We start from the raw sequence: 12,623 nt of genomic DNA, 5'->3' as shown, positions 1-12,623 counted from the left end.
GCTGAGCAGTGAGATAAAAAATTATGCAAAGTGGGAATAGACTTAGGGAATTCAGTGACACTATCAAGTGTAATAACATTCACATTATAGGGATCCCAGAAGGAAAAGAGAAAGAATGGGAGACAGAAAATTTATTTGAAGAAATAACTGAAAACTTGACAAACCTGAAGAAAGGAAGAGAAATTCAGATCCAGGGGCACAGAGATCCCCCAACAAAATCAACTGAGGAGGTCCACACCAAGACACATAGTAATTAGAATGGCAAAAAGTAGTGATAAAGAGAAAATATTTAAAGCAGCAAAAGAAAACAATTACATACAAAGGAAACCTCATAAGGCTATCAACTGAGTTTTCAACAGAAACTTTAGAGGCCAGAAGGGAGTGGCATGATATTTTCAAAGTTCTGAAAGGAAAAATCTATCTCTAAGAATACTTTATCCAGCAAGGCTACCGTTCAGGGAAAGAGAGGAGAGATAAAAAGTTTCCCAAACAAAGGCTAAAGGAATTCATGACCACTAACCAGCCCTATAAGAAATGTTAAAGGGGATTCTTTGAGTGGAAAGGAGGGGCCATAAGTAAGTGCAATAAAAGAAGCACAAAAGCTGTAAAATTAAGTCTATTTTTAAAAATCGGTCAAGGGACTCACAAAATAAAAGAATGTAAAGTATGACATCAAATCTCTAAAATGGGGTGTAAAGAATGGGTTCAAGCTTAAGAACCCATCAACTTAATATAGACTGCTATATGCAGATGTTATATACAATCCTAGTAATAAGCACAAACCAAAAACCAGTAACAGATATGAAAAAAAGAGAGAAAGAGAGAGGAAGGAATCCAATTATCTCACTAAAGAAAGCCAAGTTATCTTTTTTTAATTTTTTTTTTTTTCAACATTTTTTATTTATTTTTGGGACAGAGAGAGACAGAGCATGAACGGGGGAGGGGCAGAGAGAGAGGGAGACACAGAATCGGAAACAGGCTCCAGGCTCCGAGCCATCAGCCCAGAGCCTGACGCGGGGCTCGAACTCACGGACCGCGAGATCGTGACCTGGCTGAAGTCGGACGCTTAACCGACTGCGCCACCCAGGCGCCCCAAGAAAGCCAAGTTATCTTAAGAGAGCAAGGGAAGAAAGAAACAGAAGAACTATAAATACAACCATAAAAGAAGTAACATTTAGAATAATAAATACATATCTATCAATAATTATTTTGAATGTAAATGTACTAAATGCTCCAATCAAAAGACACATGATGACAGAATGGATAAAAAAACCCAAGACCCATTTATATGCTACCTACAAGAGACTCATTTCAGACCTAAAGACACATGCAGAAAGTAAGTAAAGGGATGGAGAATATTTATCATGCAAATGGGTGTGAAAAGAAAGCTAGGGTAGCAATACTTATATGAGACAAAATAGACTTTAAAACAAGACTGTAAAAGACTTAAAAACAAGAGACAAAAAAGGACACCATATAATCATAATGGGGACAATCCAACAGGAAGATATAACAATTGTAAATATTTACGCATTCAATGCAAGATGACCCAAAAGCATAAAGCAGCTAATAATAAACATAAAGAAATTAATTGATGGTAATACAATAATAGTAGGGGACCTTAATAGCCCACTTACATCAATGGACATATCATCCAAACAGAAAACCCAAAAGGAAACACTGGCTTTGAATGACATACTGGACCAGATGGATTTAAAAGATATATTCAGAACATTCCATCTGAAAACAACAGAATACACATTCTTTGCAAGTGCACATGGAACATTCTCCAGAACAGATCACAGATTAGGCCAAAAAACAAATTTCAACAAATTCAAAAAGATCAAAGTCACATCATACATCTTTTCTGACCACAATGGTATGAAACTAGAAATGACTAACAAGAAAAAATCTGAAGAGAGGACAACTACATGGAAGTTAAATAACATGCTACTAAACGATGAATGATTCAACCAAGAAATCAAAGAAAAAAATCAATACATGAAGACATATAAAAATGAAAACACAACAGTCCAAAATCTTTGGCATGCAGCAAAAGCGATTTTAAGAAAGCAATTTATAGCAACACAGTCCTTGCTCAAGATCCAAGACAAATCACAAATAAAGAATTAAACGTACACCTAGAGGAACCAGAAAAAAGAATAAAAACTCAAACCAGCAAGAAAAAGGAAATAATAATAAAGACTAGAGAGCAGAAATAAGCAATATGGAAACTAAAACAAAACAAAACAAAAAACAGAACAGATAAATGAAACCATGAACTGGTCCTTTGAAAAGATCACACTAAAAATAATAATAATAATAAATCACCATGACTCATAAACCTCTAGCTAGACTCATCAAAAAAAGAAAGAAAAGAAAAAAAAAAGAGCAAGGACTCAAATAAACAAAATCACAAATTGAAGATGAGAAAGAACCACAGAAATACAACCGTCAGAGAATATTATGAAAAACTATATGCTAATAAATTGGACACCTAGAAGAAATGGATAATTCCTAGACACATATATCTTCCCCCAAAACTGAAGAAACAGAAAATTTGAACAGACTGATTACCAGCAATGAAACTGAATCAGTAATCAAAAAATGCCTCACAGGGGCACCTGGGTACCTCAGTTGGTTAAGTGTCTTGACTTCAGCTCAGGTCATGATCTTACCGTTCATGAAGTTTGAGCCCTGTGTCGGGCTCTGTGCTGACAGCTCAGAGCCTGGAGCCTGCTTTGGGTACTGTGTCTCTCTGTCTCTCTGTCACTCCCCTGTCTGTGCTCACTCGCTCTCAAAAAACAAATAAACAAAAAAAAAAATTTTTATAATGCCCCACAAACAAAAGTCCAGGACCAAATGACTTCACAGGTGAATTCTGAAAAACATTTATAGAAGAGTTCATACCAAATCTTCTCAAACTATTCCAAAAAGAAGATGAAGAGGAAGGAAAGCTTCCAAATTCATTCTATGGGGCCAGCATTACCATGGTAATAAAACCAGATAAAGACACTATAAAATAAGAGAACTACAGGCCAATATCTCTGATGAACATAGATGCAAAAATCCTACACAAAATATTAGCAAAGCAACATAAAAAAAATTCATTCCCCATGATCCAGTGGGATTTATTTTCAGGTTGCAAGGGTGGGTCAATATTTGAATTCAATCACCATGATACATCAATAAGACGAAGGATAAAAACCATATGGTTATGTCAATAGACGCAGAAAAAGCATTTGACAAAGTACAACATCCATCCATGACAAAAACTCGCAACAAAGTAGGTTCAGAGACAACATACCTTATCATAATAAAAGCCATATATGAAAACCCCACAGCTAACATCACAGACAGTGGGGAGAAACTGAGAGCTTTTCCCCTAAAGTCAGGAACAAGACAAGGACATCCACTCTCAACAATTTATTCAACAAAGTACTAGAAGTCTTAGCCACAGCGATCAGACAAGAAAAAGGAATAAAAGACATCCAGATCAGTAAGGAAGAAATTAAACTTTCACTATGTGCAGATGACAGGATACTATATACAGAAAACCTGAAAGACTCCACCAAAAAGCTACTAGAACTGATGAATGAAAAAAACAAAAAACAAAAAACAAAAAAAAGAACTGATGATTGGATTCAGTAAGAAGAAATCTATTATACTTCTATACCCTAATAATGAAGAAGCAGAAAGAGAAATTAAGAAAGCAGTCCCATTTACCATTGCACCAAAAATAATAAAACACCTAGGAATAAACTCAACCAAGGAGGTGAATGGGCTGTCCTCTGAAAATTATAAAACACTGATGAAAGAAACTGAAGATGGCACAAACAAATGGAATGACATTCCATGCTCATGGATGGCAAGGACAAAGGTTGTTGGAATGTCCATACCACCCAAAGCAATCTACAGATTTAATGCAATCCCTATCAAAATACCAACAGCATTTTTCACAGAACTAGAACAAACAATCCTAAAATTTGTACAGAACTACAAAAGCACAAATAGCCAAACCAAAAAAGAAAAACAGAGCTGGAGGTATCACAGTTCCAGATTTCGAGATATACTGCAAAGCTGTAGTAATCAAAACACTATGGTACTGGCACCAAAAGAGACACATAGATTAATGGAATAGAAAGCCTAGAAATAAACCTCAGATTGTATGGTCAATTAATCTTCGACAAAGGAGGCAGGAATATGCAATGAGAAAAAGACAGTGTCTTCAACAAATGGTGCTGGGAAAACTGGACAGCTCCATGCAAAAGAATGAACCCGGACCACTTTCTTACACCATATACAAAAATAAACCCAAAATGAATTAGAGACCTAAATGTGAGACCTGAAACCATAAGAATCCTACAGGAGAAGACAGGCAGTAACTTCTCGGATGTCAGCCATAGCAACATCTTTCTAGATAGGTCTCCTGAGGCAGGGGAAACAAAAGTAAAAATAAACTATTGGGACTACATTAAAATAAAAAGCTTCTGCACAATGAAGGAAACCACAAAGCTAACAGAAAACCTACTGAGTGGGAGAAGATATTTGCAAATGACATATCTGATAAAGGGCTGGCATCCAAACTATATAAAGAACTCCTACGACTCAACAGCCAAAACCCAATAATCCAATTAAAAAATGGGCAAAAGATACGAGCAGATATTTCTCTAAAGAAGACATATAGATGGCCAAGATGTACATGAAAAGATGCTCACCATCACTCATCATTAGGGAAATGCAAATCAAAACCACAGTGACATATCACCTCACACCTGTCAGAATGGCTAACATCAAAAACACAAGAAACAACAAATGCTGATGAGGATATGGAGAAAGAGGAACCCTCATACACTGTTGCTGGTGAAGCCAATGTATAAAGTTTTTTTAAGGAGGTTCCTTAAAAAATTAAAAATAGAAGTGCCATATGATCCAGTAATCACATTACTGAATATTTACCCAAAGAATACAAAAATCATAATTTGAAGGGTTATATATACATCCTGTGTTTATTGGAGCATTATTTACAATAGCCAAATTATGGAACCAGCCCCAGTGTCCATGGATAGATGAAAGAATAAAGAAGATATGGGGTGTGTGTGTGTGTGTGTGTACACATATATATAACAGAACATTATTGAGCCATAAAAAAGAATGAAATCTTGCCATTTGCAACACCATGGATGGATTTGGAAAATATAATGCTAACTAAAATAAGTCAGTGAGAGAAAGGCAAATACCATGATTTCACTCATGTGTGGAATTTAAGAAACAAAACAAACAATGGAATTAAAAAAAATAAGAGACAAACCAAAAATCAGACTCTTAGCTATGGAAAACAAAGAGATGGTTACCAGAGGGGAGGTGGGGATGGGTGAAATAGGAGAAGGGGATTAAGAGTACACTTATCTTGATGGGCACTAAGTAACATGAAATTGTTGAATCGCTATATTGTACATCTGAAACTAATATAACACTGTATGTTAAGTATACTGGAATTAAAATAAATTAAATTCTTAAAAAAGTATGTTGACCGAGTAAACAGTAAGAAATGCAGTCTACATAATAACTCTGTGTATGTGAATGTGTGTGTCTTAAAGAAAATTTTCATAATCCATTTTCACAATACTTTATTAATACTTTCTTTTATTGCATGTGATATGTTCTCATATTTTTTCTAATTTATAAACACAGCCAACTGAATCGATTTCATGATATAGTAATGTGTCCCCATAATTGAAAAGCACTTGTAGAGGTGATCTTACTGGGCTGTTTTTGGGGGGAATCTTTGGTCAGACCTTCTGTCTTAGACCTGCCAGGCAAGTACCCAGAAGATACTTTTCATTTTTCCTAGGGAAAAAGAGCTTTCATGGAAAGTTCAGAGGTGGCCAGATGTCTAGGAGCAAATAGGGGTAGAAGATGGGGGCCTCCATCTTCGAGATGTGAAGTATCAATAATCACCTGTTTGTAGGTGTAGAGTTCCCCTCATTTCAGATGCCTTTTATGTTTACCCTCTAGAGACAAGAAATCCCCAGTCTTGGGGCAGTACCTGGGGCTCTACATTCTCCTTACATCGAATTTTAGCCATTCCTCCCCTTTGTGGTTCACCTGTACCTTTTTTTTTTTTTCCACCTGTACCCTTATTTAGAAAGATATACAATATTGCCAATTCCTGACTATTGGGAATTCTATCCCAGAAATGGCATTCCTATTTCTTGGCATTCCTCACTGCTGGTTAAGGAATCCATTTTCTCAAGTTGGTTACCATTCTACCCTCTCTTTTCCACCTTCTAAAATATTGTTTCTTTTGTCTTTTCTCCTAACCTCTTTGATCTTGTGGTTTTCTGTTTTAAAAACAACCAACAAAGGACACCCCTGTTACTGTGGGTTTAGTGGGGTATTGGAGGGAGCACAGCTAATTGTTAGTATTAAAATCAACATTTTAAGCCAGGCTTTATTACAACATATTTCCTTAAAAATTTTTAAAATATAAGAATCATTTCCCTATGATTAAAAACTTAGTATCATTTTAATATTCCTTTGTCCTTTCTTAACAATTTCCCCATCATGGACAATGAGCTTGTTTCCAAATTATAAAGATTACTTCCCAATTATAACAATATTTCCCAATTATAAATAATACTGTAACGAACATCTTTGTATATAAAACAATGTTCTCATTTTAGATTATTTCCTCGAAGTAAATTCCCACAAGGGGAAGTATTATGTGAAAAATAAGAGAATGCTGATAGATGAAAAAACAAGCAAATCCTCTGAAGAGGTCTAAACCCATGGTCCTCAAACTTTAGTTGCCTTAGAGTAGCCTGGAGGACATGACAGCCTGCTGAGCCCATCCCTAGAGTGAACAATTCAGTAGGTCTGGGGTGGGCTGATGATACATGCATTTTTAATAAGTTCCAAGACCTGTGCTAAAGCTATAGTCACACCAGGGGAACACTGATCTAAACCACAGAGAAAAATAGTCTTGAACAACAGGAGGGAAATTAAGCCTAAATGAGACTACAGCAGTGTTTGTTAGGCGGAACCCAGTCAAGAGATTGCATCTTTATTTTCAACTGAAACAGGAGGTAGAATTCTAAGCCAAAAAAGGAGGTTAAGTGTAGCGTGAGTAAGTGTGATGAAAGGGATGAATGGTTTGGGTTAGCCTCAGTGGATTTTAATGAAGGAACTGATATGGAGCCCTATAGAGCATTAACCAGCAGCACTAAGAATCCATCTTAAACTAGACATCATAAATTCAGGACACTAGTAGTCCTCCCGTCAAATTAGGTTTTACAACAGTGCTCAGCTGTTAATGCTCAGTGCTCAGACAAGGCCTATAGGGTGGGTAGGGAAGGAGCTGACACTAGTGGTGAGCAAGAAACTGAAGCAATGGGCCATGAGGTCTAGGCTTGAGAGGAAAGGTCTAAGCATGCAGACCACCATGCCAGAAGGCAAGGAAAGGAAAAGCTATCAAAGGGATGGCCATTTTGGTAAAATACAAAGAAGGCCTCGGGCAAGTAAACACATAAGCAAGCAAGAGAAGGAATAGGAGATAGTTGAGTCATGCCATTAGGTTGACCATTCTACAAATGGAGCTGTTCTGAGGTGTGAGAATTTGAGGGACCATTAGAGTCAGATCCAGGGTCTAGAAGTAAGTTGATAGATGGGTCATTTGCATGGCACTAAAGTTCCTGAGGATAACAACAAATCCTGGGTTACCCAGAGGTTGGTAAATGAGAGCTGTGGAAATGGATAGTGGAATTAAAGGCAGGGGTGGTGGGAACCTCAAAAGTCTTTGGCATCAAAGCTGGAAACTAGTAAACTGAAATCAGCCATCAAGAGCTAGAATTCATATACGATTTTCTTGTTCACGGTAGGTGAAGGATGGGAAGCTAATGGATGTCATCTGGAGCCCTGGAAATGGCCAGTGAGGGGCCAAACCTGTCAGAAGTTACAGGTGCCGAGTGCGTCACTAAGATTCATTTCTATAAGAGCTAGAGGGTAATGAGAGTTCCCATAGAAAAGCCTGAGACCCACAGGGTTGTTTTTGGTACACAAGAAACCTAGACATCTCTCAGCCAGGATCAAGGCTCACAAGGACAATGTTGATGCACTTTGTGACCATTAATTCTTTCTTTCATATCAAGCCAGAGTTGAGTGGTTACTGTTCTCCCCTCCTTCCCCAGGATGTTACAGGCAATCACTACCAATCCATTAGTTTGTACTAAAAAGTGAAGCTCCCTTGCCATCCTTGTTGTAGACAACAGGAATACTAAGTCCTTATTCTCAAGGATCTCAGTGACTGGGGTAAGGACAGTCTAGGATATGAAATGGTCTTGATGGGAGCTCAGAAAAGGAGCATGTTGGGGCACCTGGGTGGCTAGGTCAGTTAAGCATCCGAATCTTGGTTTTGGCTCAGGTCATGATCTCACATTTTCCTGAGTTCAAGCCCAGCATCGGGCTCCGTGCAGGTAGTGCGGAGCCTGCCTGGGATTCTCTCTCTCCCCCTCTCTCTTGCCCTTTCCCCACTCAAACTGTCTCTGTATCTCTAAAAATATATAAATTAAAAAAAAAAATAGTACTCCTATGTACTGTATCATAAGAAAGAAAGAAAGAAAGAAAGAAAGAAAGAAAGAAAGAAAGAAAGAAAGAGAACACCTAAGTTTAAAAAGATAGAAAATGACTAAATGACTATTCTTTTATGAGGCAAATTCTTTGAGACAGGTATTTCCTAGGAAGTCAGTCCTCAAAATTCAAATAAACCACTTAAGACAAAGTAAAGCTATTTCTCATTGGCTGCTATTTCTGGCCTACTTTCTAGGAAAAAGGGAGTTACCCTTAAAGGGAGTTAGGCCAAGTGAAGGGAGGAGGGGGCCAAGGGGAGGTATTCCATGCTGGGCTCTAGTCTATTACATCACAAAGACTGGAGCCTTTGCAAATTCCAGGGCAGCCCAGCTGGTAAGGAGAGAGGGTATAAACAAATATACTGCTCTTGGGTTTCATTCATCCTCACTCGGCCTCTGGAATTATCAGCCTTTTATTTTTTTCTACAAAAAAAATTTTTTTTAATGTTTATTTACTTTTGAGACAGAGAGAGCATGTGCATGCAAGTTGGGGATGGGGAGAGAACAGAACGGGAGACAAAGGATTCAAGGTAGGCTCCATGCTGACAGCAAAGAGCCTCATATGAGGCTCAAACTCCTGAACCGTGAGATCACCACCTGAGCCGAAGTCCGATGCTCAACGGCCTGAAGTCAGTTACGCCTCTGACTTCCGCTCAGGTCATGATCTCACAATCTGAGCTCAAGCCCCATGTGGGGCTCTGTACGGACAACTCAGAGCCCGGAGCCTGCTTCGGATCCTGTGTCTTCCTCCCTCTCTGCCCCTCCCCCACTCACACTGTCTTTCTCTTTCAAAAATAAATAAAACTTAAAAAAAACTTTTTTTAAATAAAGAAAAAGACGCCATATCTCGAAAGACTTGACCCAAAAAGGGGTGAGTAGGGAAACAATAAAAGAGGCAGGAATACCGTATATGATCGACCACCAGAGTGTATGTAGACAGAGCACAGGAGAGCACCTAGACCAAAACCCCCAAGAACATTTTTAGGGCGGACAGAGTTAGTGAAACCTGCTGAGGAAACAGGAAGGTTACCTATAGAGGTGGGCCTGCATGGGTTCCTGGGGAAATATGACCCATCCCATAGCCAGTGCTGGGAAAAGCAAAACAGACCACCAAGTGATAGAACAGATGGTGGATGGTGAGGTTTTAAGAAGAAATAGGGAACATCTGAGTCACTGGAGAGACCAGAGAAATAAAGACCAATAAGTAACAAGGCTGGATTGAAATTACTGATTTTTTTGTCAGGAGAGCCATTGAGGAATTGCAAATTGGGGAGCTCTATGGTTGTGTGTGTATAAAGAACAGTAGCTGGCCAGGACGAAGCTAGGTGGATGGGTGGGGGTGGGATAGGAGGCAGGGAGATGATTCAGTCTCTCCACATAGGTCCTTCATTCTTTGTCTATCATTTTCTCTATTCCTCTACCTCTAGGAGCCTAGGAAGGCCTAGGCCAGAGACATTTTTCTTCCTAGGCGGTGGGGGTTGATTCCTCCTTTTTATAGTGGTGAGAAATCAAAGTGACAAGCCTAGCCTCATTCACACTAAGAGAAAAGAAGCCTTGCTAGATTTTAACAAAAAGGAGACTAGGAATGTTGGAAGTACTATAACCAAGAAACTCTCCACTGGCTTTCCTGGCATCTGCAGGTATTATCTTGATTCATTGAACATTTACTATATGCCAGTGAAGGGGGCTGGAAATTTCCCTCTACCTTTGTAATTCCTTGGTTGAGACTACCTGGTCATAAAAAGATTAACGGGGGGAAAAAAACTAAGTTAATTACATCCATACTTACAGGAGCCCCACAAAGATATGAGACAGAAAAAAGTGACCACATTTGTAAAGAATTGACAAGACAAAGGGGTTTAGGCTAGGGGTAGTAAAATGGTGAAGAAATAACAAGGTTTGTTTATACAGCATCTTGGCCCTAAATTCCCCGAGGAAGTCTTCTACTCTCCTAGTACAGGGAGGGCACCTTTCACATGGGAGATTTATCTCCTGCCTTCAGGGGGCCAAAGGAGGTTCAGAGTGTCCTCCTTGCACCAGCTGATTCTCAAATAACTTTAATACACCAAGATGGCATATTTGGGGTAACATATTCTGAATCTCTTCACCATCCATGGTACTAAGATGAGAGCCATGAACAAGACAGGGTCTTTGCTCTCCTACAGTTACATTCTAGGCAGGGTGTGTGTGTGTTTTGGGAGTAGAGGGTGAAACAGACTATAATCAAATAACCACGAAAACTTCAGATTTTGAGAGGAGCTGCAAGGAAAATGAATAGGGATAATAAAATAAATAGGGTCCTATCATAGAATAGAATAGGGCTGGGGCACCTGTGTGGCTCAGTTGGTTAAGCATCCAACTCCTGATTTCGGCTCAGGTCATGATCTCACAGTTTGTGAGTTTAAGACCTGAGACTGGGCTCCGTGCTATCAGAGCTTGGGATTTTCTCCCCCTCTACCTGCCCATACCTGCCCCCTCTTCACACATGCTCACTCTCGCTCTCTCTCAAAATAAACTTTAAAAAAAGAAAAGGGCTTAGGGGAGGCCTCCCTGAATGTAAAAGAAGTCCTGGGAAGGTGACATTTGAAGATACTTGGAGGAATCAGAGTACAAAGATCATTTCACAGACAGAATAGCATGTGCAAAAGCCTTGAGGTGGTTAGGAGTCTGAGGTTCTTGTGGGAGAATCACACAGAGCAAGGCAGTCGGTCACTAGTATAGGATAAGGTGGAGGAGGCAGAGGCTAGAGCATGTAAGATCTGGAGCAGTAGAAAGCTAATGAAGGACTTTTTAAACAGAAAAATGACATAATCCAAGTCACTTTTCTAAAACAAAACAGCTGTGGCTCCTGTGTAGATATAATCTAGGAAGTCACAGGACTATCCAGAAAGATAATGGTGGTTTAGACTAGAATGATGGCAGTGGAGATGGAGAATGGTGGATAGATGGGGGGATAGATTTGTGGAAGTAGAATCTACAGTGTTTGGTGAGATTCAATGTGAGAAATAAGGGGTAGAGAGGAATCAAGAATAACGCTTGGATTCTATTCTAGCTAGAGCAACTAGGTAGATGATAATGGGATTTAGTGAGGTGGAAAGATCTGGAGATGAATGGATTTTGAGGATCCCTCCAAGGGATCCATTCTCATGGTTTTTATATTCAAAATGACATCAAACAGCTAATTTCATATAGGAGTGTGGAGATCAGATGAAGTCTTTGCTGGAGATATGGTATCAGGAGTTATAGGACATAATGACTCCATTGCTCATGGGTTGAGATAATTTGTTCCTCAAAACAACCTAATCAAGTCACAGCTTTGCTAATTTAAGAGCATGTCATCCCTCATGACATCTTTCAGTTAATCCTCACATTCCAAAGGCAATCACTGTTCTGATTTCTACTGCCCATTTCATTTTGGGTGTTCTAGTATTCTACTTTCATTATAATTCAATTCAAAATATTTTTCCCTTCTGATTTCTTTGACTCATGGATAATACTTAGATGTGTGCTGTTTAATTTCTGAATATTTGAGGCTTCCTAGATAACGTTAATGTCTAATGTAATTCTCTTGTGGTCAGCAAACATACTACGTATAATTGCGATTTCTTTAAAAATTTAGATACTATTTCATGATCTAGAATAAGATTTATCTTGATGAATGTTCCATTTGCACTTGAAAAGAATATGTATTCTGCTACTCTAAAGTTGCTGGATGAAATATTTTATGTCAATTAACTAATTAAGTTGCTTAATGGTGTTTTTCAAATTCTTCATATCCTGGGGTGTGTGCGTGTGCGTGTGTGTGTTGGGTCTAATTCTGTCAATTTTTTGAAATTTATTTTGAGAAAGAATGTGAATGGGAGAGGTGCAGAGAGAAAAGAGGGAGAGAAAGAATCCCAAGCAGGCTCCCTGCTGTTAGCGCAGAGCCTGATGCAGAGCTTGATCTTATGAACGGTGAGATTGTGACCTGAGCTGAAATCAAAAGTTGGGTGCGTA

General features: G+C 38.8%; 1 long non-coding RNA gene across 2 annotated transcripts in view; it reads right to left on the bottom strand.

Moving 5' to 3' along the window:
- The window catches only part of LOC131502795 (uncharacterized), a 70,888-nt gene that overhangs the window by 35,541 nt on the left and 22,724 nt on the right, over positions 1-12,623 (bottom strand). The gene's annotated exons all lie outside the window — the stretch shown is intronic.

Source organism: Neofelis nebulosa, chromosome 2 (genome assembly GCF_028018385.1).
Source record: "Neofelis nebulosa isolate mNeoNeb1 chromosome 2, mNeoNeb1.pri, whole genome shotgun sequence".
NCBI classification, from domain to species: Eukaryota; Metazoa; Chordata; class Mammalia; order Carnivora; family Felidae; genus Neofelis; species Neofelis nebulosa.
Note: the sequence above shows the minus strand (reverse complement) of the source record. Positions and strands in the feature narration are given on the sequence as shown.